The 14,103-nt window shown below is 38.3% G+C and overlaps 1 protein-coding gene across 13 annotated transcripts in view; it reads left to right on the plus strand.

Annotated features, from left to right (window-relative positions):
* Window positions 1–14,103, plus strand: part of SOX6 (SRY-box transcription factor 6) — a 532,213-nt gene that overhangs the window by 118,468 nt on the left and 399,642 nt on the right. Inside the window, exon 3 of one of the 13 annotated variants that reach the window (XM_059722642.1) lies at window positions 1,606–1,663. The exons of the other annotated variants lie outside the window; for them this stretch is intronic. The gene's annotated coding sequence lies outside the window, so the exon portion shown is untranslated. The remainder of the gene's footprint in view (window positions 1–1,605; window positions 1,664–14,103) is intronic. 13 annotated transcript variants of the gene reach the window in all.

Genomic DNA, 14,103 nt, shown 5'->3' on the forward strand with positions numbered 1-14,103 from the left:
GTTAGCTCTACTCTGTATCTGTACCATACAGCATTTATAATATAGTTCTGTTTAAGAGAATGATATGGTTTAAGTAAATTCTCATTTCTTCACTTGAAATTATACGCTTTTTTCAGATCTTTGGGGAACTTGTCATAAAATAGAGCGCGTCATCTGAAGGTCTCCAATTCAAACCTAGCCAGGTCAATAAAGTAGTGGAGTCGTTAAGCCCAATGCCTGTTAGATGATCTGTTTGAAGTTAGTTGAAGGTTTCAGTCTAATTCTGAGCAAGCATGTGTCCACAGTACAAAGCTTATAATTACTGGTATTTACTGGAACTAATTGGTATACTTGTTGGCAGCCTCAGCAAGGAGGCTAAGCACTGAGTAGGAATGGAGGCTAACCTACTTTCTTGCTCCTGGAAACAGTTTTTCTGGATCAGGATTGATGTAGATTGGTGAAGTAATGTGAGAAGGCCTGGTTTGCTAGAACAGTGTCTGTTCTGTGGGTAAATGGAGGCCTTTCAGTTTCTACGGCTGTCAACCTGGCATGAGCAATAAATTCACTTAAAGGCAGAAAATAGAAAAGAAAGTAAGACTACCACATCTGTGTAAAAAGATCCCTTGTTCCTTAGAAGAAGGAAGCAATATAGGAAATGGAGGAGGAAAGGGTTGAATAATTGGTTTTTCTGGTTTGGAAATACAGTAACTTCTCTAGTAGTTGAACGAAGAGTTCTTTGTCACTTCCTTTCCCCTAATTATCTTGAGTTCATTGTAGATAGTTTTCTGTGGTAAACCTTTTCTGTGTTTATCCAAGAGACATCACTGACTGAATAATCAATAAGCCTTTCTCTCCTTGATCTATTCAAGCATAAGACTGAGATTATTGAGTGGGAGAAGAGGGGTCACCATCTGAAATATTTTCAGATTGTTGACAATCTTTCTCTGTTATGTCTCAACAAAAAAGGTACCTAGTATCTACTAATATTCTTTTTGATTTATGCTTTTGCTGATATATATTTATAAATCTGCTACATGTGCATTTGTATTCTAAAGCACCTAAAAACTTAGCGTTGATGTGCCAGACAGATTAAAAGAGCCACAAAAGTCTAAATACTCAGCCTTCATACTTCCCTTTTTATTCTTAAGTCTTATTCCTTTTCCTTTCTTCTATTTCAGTCTGTCATATATATCCTGTATTTCCAGTAGTTTTGGTTAACCTTTAAGCTTGTATTAAAATATTAAAAGCAAGGGATTTAAAAGCAAAATTGATCTCTGTTTTAACAACTAACCTTTCAAGTCTTTATAACTGAAACCATTTCCAGTGGAATTTCTAATCTGTGATTTACTTTAAATAAATACACCAGATACTCTGAATCTATTGTATTTTTCTCTAAAACCATTTACTATCAATAAGTGTGTTGTTTGCTATTGTGATTAAAAGGTAAAAGATATTAAAATAGTAATTTCATTGTTTAATTAATTCAATTTTCAGATTATTTTAAACCAAATGTTTTGAAAACCATTTGACTTTTTTCTTCCTTTCACTTCAGTTATTTTTCTTCAGCTGTTAAAATTTTTCTTATACAGGCACTGCATGCAGTGAAATAATTTTCATGTTTTGCAGGGGTTTTCAGCTATTCATTGTAACATAGACTTGCCTATGAAATCGCTAAAAAAATCAGGTAAATATGATACCACTGCTTGCTGCTTGACAATCCACTAGATCTCATATGCTGTTCCATCTATATATACTGTGTATATGTGTGTGTGTGTGTGTGTGTGTATATTTATATATATATATATATATATATATATATATATATATATATATGTTGATAAACCTTTATTGTAATTTTGTCCTGCTAAATTTCTACCTTTTCAGTGAGATCTATGGACCCCTCCAATGCCAGGCTTCTCTGTTCAAACCGTATGACACTTTCTAATGTATTTCCATTGCTTTCTGTAGAAGATCATGAGATACAGTGTATGACCATATAACTTTTCACAGGATGCAGACTGCATGTTCCAAGCACTCACAAGTTTCAATTTGGGCTTCTTTTACTCTTTTCACTTTTGATCATTGAAACTGAAACACTTTGACTTTTGAGAAGCCGAATGGACTTTTCATTAGTTTTAAAAGATGATCTATTTTCCTGCATTGTAGTAGCAACAAAATCAGTATTGGATATACCATTGACTGCTCTGGCCTTGTTTCTCATCCGAAGAGATAATTAATCTTAAAGATATTTTTCACAATATCTGAAACTATGATAGTATCCACAATACAAATTATTTTGAAATTTTGTCTCCAGTAAATGGGCATCTTATATTTTATATGGTGTCTTTTTAGATCTGGTAAAATGACAGACTAGGATACTAAGCCATGTATACTATTTTTGTCAAATTTGCTCTGCTGCATGGAGACTGTCTGGTAAGTGGTGTGAGAATTGTGGACAGAGTAGGTGTGAAAGGATTCATGCTTGATAATTCTGGGTGTAAATCAGAGAGGCAATGGTTCATAAGGTTCCATTCCACTTAATAGAAAAAGATAACCTATTCCTATAGCATTTCATAGAAAGTTATTTCTTTGCCTAAAGAGTCCTATAGGATAATTTTACAAAGCCTAGCAAAAGATCAAGTACAATATTAAAAATGTAGACATCCCAGTAGCTCCATTCTCTAGACTGTGTTTCAGTTTGTACTTAAATAAGGCATAAATCTGTTAAACAAAAATGACAGAGCTCACTTTCACACGTGGAGGTTTTCAAGAAATCAAATTAACTTTACTTTTCTAGGCACTTTTTAGACTCTTTTTGTTGAGTCTAATTTCCAAAAGATTTTGCATCATTCCTATATCATTTTTTCCCCTAGAGATTCCAGTTATTTTCAAGCCTCTGTGACACAATCTGAGAGTTACAGACTTTGAATTTTATAGAGGCCTTCAGGCTGCAAAAATCCACTTTGATGGTTCCAGTCCAGTTTGTATGTAGGTCTATTTGACTGTAGCACCAACCTGATGAATCATAGTAGCCTACTAAAAGGAGTAAGGTGACTTTATAGGGAACTTACCTTTTGTTCTCAGGTTTCTTTGGCTGTAATTCACCGTTTTCTCCCATGAGCCTAAATACATCTTAGACCCTCTTGCTACAAGGGGATATGAATGGAGCTTAATAAAAGGTAGAGTTTCAGCTATATTTGTCTGTCGGCACAAATAAGCTCTTTATATGCATAGAATCCTGTTTTTCACCATACCAGATGCCTGAACCAGAGGACTTGGTTGGGACTCCATCTGCTCAAACTTAGCATGTCCTAGGGTGGTGTTTGACCCAGGATACTGGCACAAAGGGAGGGATATTTGAATGGCATTTATAGGTGTGGCATGATGGGGATAATTGATTAGAGAGTCACAGGAAAGTCCAATTGTCCAGCACTTTCTCCCAATTGTATACTTTGAGCTTTCTTCCCCCTCCACGACCTTAAACAAATTGCATTGTGAATTTTATTTTGTGTTTCAAAATCACCTTAATTACTATTCATTTTTGTTAATGAGAATTTTTAATAATAAGCAAAGAAGCTCATGGGTTGCCAAAATAAGTAGAAAAAGGAGGAAAATTCATTTACAGGAGGTAGGGGAACCTGTGGGAAAAGATTAGAAGTGAGGAAGGCCAAAAGCCAGTGGCCTGCTTGGACTTGGACTGTATAGAACAGGGAACATATTACAAAGGACCACACATGGGGAAAACGCTGCTAGCCACCCCTTTCAGACTGAGTGCCTCTGCTCATTTCAATTATGGCAACATGGCACAGGAAGAGAAATCTCCCATACAACCAGTTCCCAAGCTGATTAAGAATGTGGCTTTACATTTGAAACCAGTGATCTAAATGAAATGGATGCTGTCTTTAAATACAAGTGAGGAATAGATTACAACCATTTCAAAACATATAAATATATGTTTTCAAATTATTGCTGTCTAGTTGTGCCTGTCTCTGTGCGTGTGTGTATGTGTATGCACAGAGTACATAGATATGATTAAATCTTTTACTGACTTAAAATATATATATGCAGTTAATAAAGATCATGACAAAAAGGTCCACATAAAAATTGAAGATGTTGTAATACATACAGTATAACTAGTAAGATTGAAATGGACCACTAATTAAATCAATCATACATCCAAAAAAATAAGACTGATTATAAGCAGTTTTTTGGGACTGTATTCTGTAATGGTTAAACTATGGAAGTGTCTTTATTTAAATTAGTAGAAACTATGTTAGCACCTTCTAAAAGAGTGGCCTGATCAAGAGCAACAATCTAAAAACAAATAGGAGGATTGTAAATATTATGATGATTTGGTTAATGCAATTTTTATTACTAAGCAGGATTTCAAGTTATTATGACTTTGTCACCAACTCACAATATATTTTTTTAAAGTTATGAATGCTCCAAACTAACAGCATGCTAGCAGCTAATTCGAACATTATTTCAGTATCATTCATAAATTACCTTTGAATCCTTTGACTTAAGAAAAAGAAAATCCCACAAATCCTACTTTTGGTCAAAGCGTAAGACCATAATTAGCTCGGCATGTGCTTTTGAATTAAGAACACCATGTTCCAAGCCTTCTTAAAAAGCCTTTAAAAATGTTGGGGGAATACTTTCATAGAGCCTTATTAACTGGGCGGAGTCTTAAGATTTGTCAGGTATGAAGTGATGTTAATTAAATATTGTTATTCCTTTCTGTCAGTCAAGTAAGGTTAAGCTTTATTTGTAATTTGAACACAAAAGGAAGTGAAACAGATGAAAATATATAAAACAACTGCCAGGAAAACAGAGAGAATAGCAGAGTAAGAATTTAATTAGTAGGAATTTGTGGGGGAGTGCAGGAGGTATTTAGGGTGTTAATACCAAAGCATTGCATTTTTCTCACTCCTAAGGGTACCCTGCAGATATATATATCTATACACACACATACACGTATTAGAGGTGCACCGATACATTGGTCCGATATTGGATGGTCACTAATATAAAGAAAATTTACTATATCAGAAATTGGCCATATCAGGCTGATAATTTGGCCAATAAATGGCCTGTGCATGTGTACAGCTACAGCACAGCACAGGCAGTGAGGAGCACAGCCCTGCAGTATGGAGAGCTGCCTCCAGCTGGTAAGTCTGGTGTGGTGGGAGGGGAAGGGAGGAGGGAAGGGGGTGCAGATCAAGGCCACCTGCGGTGAGGGAAGGTGTGGGGCTGAGGCAGGGGCTGGAGCAAGTGCTGCTCAGCTGGAGTGGGGTGGGCACGGCACAGAGCCACAGCTTGTCTGGGGGGGGGGTGTGGGGAGGCGGGGGGGCAGCTCTCGCTGCTGCCAGTCCAGCAGCTCCTGTCACTCATCCAGGAGAGCAGGGGGGGTGTGATTTGTGGGGGGCAGGCCGGGGCTGGAGCTGTGCCAAGTTCTTTCCAGTGGGGCGGCACTGCGCTGGGAAGGGGCTACGGTGAATTTGTGTCTGTAGCGCCACCCCACCCAGTCCCTTCCCAGTGCAGCCCCACCCCACTGGGAAGAGCTTGGTGCAGCTCCGGCCCCAGCCCACCCCAAGCAGATCTGGGGCCACATGCCCGCCCCGCCCTCCTGGACAAGCAGCAGGAGCAGCAGCAAGAGCCGCTGAATGAGCTGCCAGACAAGCAGCTCCCCCCCAAGATGAGCTGTGGCTCTGTGCCATGCCCATGTCACCCTGACTGGGCAGCACTTGCCCCAGCCTTTGCCCCAGCCCCACACCCTCACTGCGGGGAGCCTTGATCTGCCGTCCCATGCCCTTCCCTCCCCCTCCCCTTCCACCACACCAGACTTACCAGCGGGAGGGAGCTCTCCATGGTGCCGGGCTGGGTATCAGAAATCGGAACCGTATCAGCTGATATGTATCGGTTGCAAAAATCTCTATTGGTGTGCATGTGCATGCACACACACACACACACACACACACACACACATATATATACCTACACATACGTGTGCACCCTCCCCCCCCCCCCCATAACTTGCTGGCTATCTTCTGTCTTGTCTTTGGAATGATAATTGTATTGGGAGCATGCTCTTTAGCATAAAATACTGGCATACAGATTTGATTTGGCAAAGTGTATGTATAGATCTGAATTTCAAATGTGGCTATGTGTAGACCCCTTGTTCCACTGATACTTAAATGCTATACACCATAACCCCAGCTGAATGTTTTAGTCAGTACTTTGCCAGCATGAGATGCCATGGTCTGTTTGCAAGTAAAGATGTATGTTATTGGTGCCAAGTATTCACATATAATGAGTTGTACCTCAAAAAATCTTGAGTTGACTGAAAAATCATGAGGTTTTGTTTTTTTTTAAAAAAGAACCTTCTTGTATTTCCCTCAGTATTGAAGCTTTTAGGGATCATGTCTTCAAGTATTTTTCTCCACAACCATAAGGTTCTTTTTTTTAAAGAAATGAGGGCTCATTGGAATCTTATGACCCCAGTTGCCTGGACTTCACCCCCTCACCCCAAAATATTGCCAGACCATCTACAAAGTCACAAGAATTGTTAGTTGTTGTGACAGATACAGGTGGCAGTTTTGCAATATACAGAACTGGTTATAGGTATGGGGCTATCTTGCTACTTTCTAGGCTTAAAACCTTTGAGGGAGGCTGGTTGACCTAGGAAAGAATGAAAAGGTCACTGTATAGAGCTGCTCTTTGGTTCTCCTTTTGTGGGGAAGGGATTTTTGGGTGACCCTGGGCTAAGTGGCATAGCACTCAGCCCTGCAAAACCAGGTGTTCCCAGGGAAGATTGCTCCTACAGTCCATGAGCAATCACTATTGTTGGGAGTTTGATGGCCATTAGCTGTCCCCTCCACAACCTCCCTTGGAGTTTAATGGTGCTTTTAAAATCTGGAGTAGGGGAAGGGGGAAGGATATTATGGCATCTGTTCTGTTGTTATGCCCCCATGTTCAAGTAACTGTAGCAACATACATTAGGTTGAAATGGCTGGTTTAGGGGAAGTAAGAGAGTTCAAGACATGGATTTTGCGTCTTCCTTTCCATTGGTTCAGGGACTTTTCTGCTATATCTTTTCATTTTTATTCAATCAGCTTGAATACAAGAGGGAGCACAGCACCTCTAATGAATGGGAGCGACTTTCTTTAGAGTGTCCTTATTTTTGAACCAAGGAGTTGGTCAGTCATATAAAAACCAACCACAAAACTCCCTGTTTTCTTCATCCTGCGTGAAGCTAACACAAGTCTTTACTTGTGCAACTAATACCATTTTGGATTATTTGACCAAAGTATTAAACACCAAATATAATTTTTGTAATTAAAGCACTTGTGTATGTGACAGCTGCCACCTTAGCCAAGACCCAAGGGCTGGCCTGCTGGGCTTGAGAGCACAAATTTCTATAGGTTAAATTAAAGAATTTACATATCAAGCTACGAACTATGCCCCTTGAGAACTGGCCACAGAGGGAGGACACATAGCACATGCTAGTCAGTGAGTTACATTTCATGTGGATGTTGTGATGGTGTTGGAGTGATGTTGTAGCTGTGGCAGTCCTGGAAATATATGAGAGGCAAGGATTTTTCTGGGTGATTTCTTTTTAATACAGTACATTAAAATAAGAAAATTGCAATGTATCTGAAAGCTTGTCCTAATCTATCCCAACCATGTAGTTGGTCCAATAAAAATGTATCACTTTTGACTCTGTCTGGATAATGAAACTTGGTATTTGTAGTCAGTTTTTCTTCAGCTTTGCATGTGCTTAAATTCCCCAAATACCATTAGTTTCATTATTTTGTAAAAACTAATTTCAGTCGCAACATTTCTATCCACTGGGGCTTCTTAAGGGTAGGTAAACATTTCAAAATCTAAATTCAGTATTCAGTATATTTGTTATTGTGCCCTGCTAGTCTCCTCCGATTGTCACTTGCAAATGACAGAAAGTTATCTTAAGGGCTGTATTTCTAAGGCTTGTAATAATCAGGGACAGAAGGAAACTCTGAAACAATTTTGTTAAACAATACAAGATGTCTGCCATTTCATAATTAAATTAATCTATTTGACCTGTATCAACTATTAGTTTTGATATTGACTGGTAAATTACATAGTAAGCAGTCTTTGAAAAAGTCTGTTATACTTCGATCTGCAAATATTTGTATTAATAGCTGATATAAACCACAATGAGTGACTAAATTGTGGGTGATTTTTTTCACGCTTATTTTGATGATATAGCAGTATCTTTGGATGACATACTGTAGTGAGTGAGGATAAATATCTGTTGCCAAGGTCTAAACAGCAGCAGTATGGAAGTAATTCAACAGTCAGTTTCACTAAAAGTTTTAAATCTGTGCTGTATTAGAGGTACGCATAGAAGCTGTGTTAATTGCTAGCTTGTTTTCCATATGTTCTGTTTTAACGGAGCACATTTGTTGCAGATGGTTGGAAAGTGGGTTGGACAGTGTCTAAACTGGCTATGACTAATTCATACGGTGATTATACTATACTTTAATGTATAACAGTCCTCTTTGTAAACTCCTTTCATTCACAGTTCCTTTGCCATTGAAATGTGGTCCAAGATAACTGAAAACTATTCTTCTTTATTTAAACTTGGCCTCAGAGAAGAGCAACAGCATGGGCTGTGTAGTCATCTTTTCCCTGATTCAAATTCAAAACCACACCCCAAATTGGTTTCTTTAGACAGTATTCTAGAGTTATCTCCATCATTATTATGGTTTGCTGAGCATATTTAGCTGAGGTAATGGACTCTAAGAAGGGCCACTTGAAGAAACTGAAGTGACCTTAACAAATGCTAAAACTGGCTCTGTTCACACTACAGCACTTTTACCTCTTCATTGGTGTGGAACTGAGCACAGTCATTTCAGATCGTCTGGAATATTAATAACCATCTCTTGTTTGCAGATTTTCTCTATCTCCTAACTCAGTAACATTGGATATGCCAAATGCTCAAATTATGCTAAAATGAAATTGCAGATGAATTGCCCAGCAACACTATGCAATCTGTCCTTTAATGTTCATAACAATAATCTTTTTCTTTATACCTTTGAGACTGGTATATCAATACATAATCATTGTGCTTAACCTAATTCTTTGGAAGCAATTCCAATGTAACATCTTGACTAACAATGATATAGTGAGTTTTTATTTTACTTGAGTCGCTTTTGACAAAATGTGTTTGACTGATTTCACATTTGCTCAAGACTTCAGTGAATGTCATAGTCAAACTCTTCTGGATAGTTCTTAGTAGAGGAAAAAAAAGAGAGAGACACGGTTCAGTGATTTTTTTTTTTACCATTTTTACTGTTGTTTTCTCACATTGTCACTAAAATATTCTCTTTGTTATCTGAATGGGACATCTGCTGACTGGCCGAGCTTTCTTTACCTGATTGTGTGAAAAGTCTTGGTTAAATCTGTTAGGCCTTGGAGGCCCAGTAACCTGCTAAGTGCTATAGAGCCTGAAAGACATTATGTCCTTGGACTAACTTGTCTCTTTTGCTTATGGCTCTCTTTGATAGATAAAACTAACATAGGTAAGTGGTATTGGGTTAAGTATAATATTAGCACAGTAATGAATAATTGCACTTTTCTTACCTCACATTATACAAAAATTAATGTGGATGGTTAAGTATATTTTATAATAGAAGCAGGAGAATATAGGTGATTAAGTTTAAAAATGGAACCTTTTTATGTCTGCATCTTAAATGTAGAGGATCAGAACTGCAGATGTTTTGGTCGAAATGGAAGATTTTTGTTTTTTGGTGACATCCTAAAGCTGACAAGTACAGAGTAAATGCAAAATTACTAGGCAGTTAACAAGAAGAGGTTTATATGCTGTAAGCTTGAGGCAATATTAACATAACCTAAAAAGCCACTTCATTTCTAAAGTTTTCTCAGGTTTTTGTTATACTGTACAAAGCTGTAGTAACTCTTTGGATGGTTATTGCATTGTGTGCCTCAGTATAAATGTCTATTTAAAAGCACATTTAAATGTGATTGGTGCTGTTAAGTTTTGATGGATGATGACCCTCCTCCAGGGGGAGTTGGGGAGTGGATAGATAAACCCAAAAACCCTTGAAAAATGTCAGTTTTGTCATTAATATTTTATTAAAATAAAAGGCAAAAATACAATGTTTATTCATTTTAGACATGAGCAAATTATACTCAGCTGCTCTTACCTCAGGTTGAGAATCTTGTAAAATGAAGTGAATACTCATCGAAAGCAAATGGGCACTCCAGACTTTGACTGAAAAAAAATTACAGCTTTAAAATCATTTTCTGTAATTATTACACCACAGACTTAGGCATCTTCTGTCCTTCTGCTTGTTGATATTTACCCTGAAGAATCCTTTCTTTATTTAACTCTTGTTTTGTTGCTAACACGCTCTAGTTTTTCACTTAGGGAAGAATGCAGTAATGTCAGGAGTGTACAGTTTCAACAGCTGACCTCCGTAAGAGAGAGAACTGTCAAGAGCTAATTGTACACCTTGCCCAAATATTAATAATCAATATATAATTCTGTAAGTCGTGATCTTCAAGAGAATGCTTTCTTCCTCCAGCCTGACATTAGATTAGCTAGCTTTTCAAAGGTTTAATAAATTTTCTGTAATTCCATCTGTTACAGCTTTCTCTGTAACTTGCTGTACCGATCAGGTTGCTGCGTCATGTACTACATTTACAGGGGTGACACTAAAGCTCAAAAGGAATAGAAACTCAAGTCTGTTCCCTTTTACAGTGTCCCTTGTTTTTAAATCAGCAGAGCACCACTTGTTTTGGCTTCAGGGGAGCTGTATGTTCTAGCTCACAGCTGGAAGTGTGGTAATGCAGTGGTCACCAGTGAATGGGGGGAAGGGAATACACCCCCCCCTCCCCTTTAGGATTAAAGTCAAACACTTCAGTCTTTTTCTCTGTCAAAGCACTTGTCTAAATTGCACACACAGAAGCAAGAATTCTAAAGGGAATACCATTCCGATTTTAAATATAAAAAGACATATTTGGTTTTGATATTATCTCATATGGAAATAGGCAGATTTCCTTTATCTTTTCATTTATATTTCCCAAAATTGTGTCTTTTTGGTCATGATTCTTTTCAAAGAAGTAGCAGAGCTAAGCCCTTTCATTTAATTGTAATAAAATGTTGCCCTAAAGAAGAATAAAAAATGATTTTTTTTACTAGTTCATATAGAAAAACATATAACTGTAATAGTATTTTAACTATAGTTTGTATAGACCTCTCACATTTAAACTCTATGCAAATCTTTGATACTGCAGGGCAAACAACTATGAGACTATAATGTGCGGTGTAGCAAGTATACGCCATAAATTTGATAATCATACTTGTGAGTTCATCCTATTTTATACAAAGAATCTGGAAAGAGAAAAACAGAAGGAAACGAGCACACAATGGTGTTATGAATAGCAATGTGTAAAAGAAATAAAAAAGATCTTGATCTTATATATTTGTCTGTGTTAAGACTATTATCATGCTGCATGTCAATCATATGCTGTGATTTATAGTGAAAAGTGGGGCTATTATGAAACCAGAATTCCTTTCAGTTGTGCTCCAATTTTTGGTATTCTTATTATTTTTCCATATGTCTCAATTGATGAAATAAGGGCAAGACCCTTTTAGTGGGGGCAGAAGGAAGCTTAACTGCTCAACTTGTACATGTTATCCAGCTGGACTGATTGCCACTGTTTAGAGAAACATGGGTGGGAGGTTGTTTTAAAAGAAAAAGAAAAAAGCATTTGTTTAGCTGCATGGTAACACAAATATTTCACTAAGTGAGGGCTGAGTATGCATCTCATTATAATGAAGAGTGCCTGCTTGTAAAATGTTATATTTAACTTACAACATTAGTTTTAAGGTGCCTTAATTTAACTGTTTCATCTCCAACCTCCACATATTCATTGAATCTAATGTGAAGCAGACCCTAAGGAAGTGCACAGCACAATTCCCTGCTTTTGGAGGGTTGCTTGGAAAAAGTTTCTGGTGACTTACAAGATAGCTTTATGTGAGCTAGTTTACTGTGTATTGCTTCTTTCATGGTCTGGATTTGCTCACTGCCTCCTCATGCTTAAGACATCTATTTCCTATATTCATGCACCTGAGACCTCCCTCTTTATTCTAGATTTACCATAAGGCCATAACTGTCTCTTCATATGATCTTCCCAGTGCTAGACAGATTTCCATCTGCAGCTGTCCCTCTGGGATATATACCAGTCTTCATAATGTGTCTTCATAGTTTGAGATGCTGCTTCTTGTGACCACAGTGTGCCAGAATCTGAGAGAGAGAGGGCCAGGGTGTTTCTGATCAAAATCCCACCTTGTTATCTCTGTAAAAAAGAGGGCTATATAGGGGTTTAATCCTTTCTCTGCTCTCTGAATGAGAGAAACTTTAGATAGTCTCTGTTTCCAGAGCTGAGAAATGGGTAAAAGTTTGTCTCTTTGAGCCTTATCTTCTACCTTCCACTTAAATAAAGTTGAAGAATGGAAGGATTCAAAGGCGCGGCATGTTTCCATCTTCTGTAGGGCATGAGGATTTAGGAGACGTTTGAAAAAAACCCTTAAAGAAAGGTGTGAGTGAGTGAGTGAGTGTGTGTGTGTGTGTGTATAGTATAAATCTTGATGAATAATTTGGCATGGTAATGGATGTTATATTGGCAGCTGGTGGGATAATAACATTCCTCACAAATGTCAAAGGCACAAGTGAGTTATGCAGATCTTCCCAGATGAGCATCAGTGAAGCCTCTCTAGCCATATTGTACTGTCATATGAAGTTTGGTGGCACACTAAAGCTATTTTAGAAATGTTTTTGAATTGTAAGTGGGACACATTTTTATATCCTTTTATTTATTTATTTTTGTAAAACCAGCTGGCTTGTTCACCATAAGTTCAATTCTGCAGGCCTCATGAGGAACAATAACATTTATATATGTCCTAAAACATTTATTCCAAGAAATGGCACATATCTAATGTCTTGTGTCTCAGATTCTTCCAGGGTACACACTAATGTGGGTCTCATTAGGAAGCAGAGAATACCTTCTGTCCAGTAGATGTCTATCCTTTAGAGAGCTTTGAGTTTAACATTGTAATAGTTGAAGTGTAGAAAACCTTTCAGTGTCCCAGGATTTTGTCTAAGTTTTGGGCAGGTGCATTTAGGAGCGAAATTCCACTTTTGGAATTAGTATAAGCAGTTTTAAGACCTGCGGTAAGAGTATACGATTATGGTACCTTTCAGAATTCTGCCACCCTGTTTCAGCTCTTAAAAGAAAAGATTTGTTAGTTCGGAAGCTGTTGCAGCTGGAGTTGGATTTCAGACTCAACTTAGGAAAGATGTGGACTGTAGGTGACTGGTAGGGTGAGTGTGTGTGTGTGTGTGGGGGGGCACATGCCCCTTCCCCTCCGACAGGGCTGTCCCCTGCCGGCGGCAGCTTCTGCGGCTGCTTGCCAACTCCATCCCTGCTGCCGACAGTGGCTTCTGCGTGTGCTCACCAGCTCCGTCCCTGCTGCTGATGCCACCGGTGACTTCTGTGGGTGCTTGCCAGTCCTGTCCCTGCTGGCTTCTGCGGGTGACCCCCAGACTCAGGAGGGAGCAGTCACCCATGATGTGGACAGAATGTAACTTGTAAACAAAATGTGTTCACTGTACTGATTTGGTGGTGTCTTGATCCAATGTAAGTCACTGCAGTGGAATGTAGTTGTATAGTTGGCTAACTGAATAGAGGGATATATAACTAGAAAAATGGTGAACATATTTCTAAAAATGGTGACCATTTGAAGCTATCCAGAGGCTTGGATGGTAACACTAATACCTAGCACTTTTCCACTAGTGGATCTCAAAGCACTTTTCAAGAGAGGTCAATGTTATTATTCCCATTATACAGATGGGGAAAATGAAACATAATAAGATGAAATTACCCACCCAAGAAGTCACTTAGGAAACCAGGAAGAGCCAGAATAGGACCTTGGTTTTCTGAGTCAGCACTCTCTCCACTAGACTTCACTTTCTAGGAAATGTTGATTAGTAGGAAGAGAGTATGATCATGCACTGTCTAGTATGTTATTTTTTTTTCATGTGGCTCTTTAACTTA

The sequence above is a fragment of the Alligator mississippiensis genome, chromosome 2 (genome assembly GCF_030867095.1).
Source record: "Alligator mississippiensis isolate rAllMis1 chromosome 2, rAllMis1, whole genome shotgun sequence".
Classification (NCBI taxonomy): Eukaryota; Metazoa; Chordata; order Crocodylia; family Alligatoridae; genus Alligator; species Alligator mississippiensis.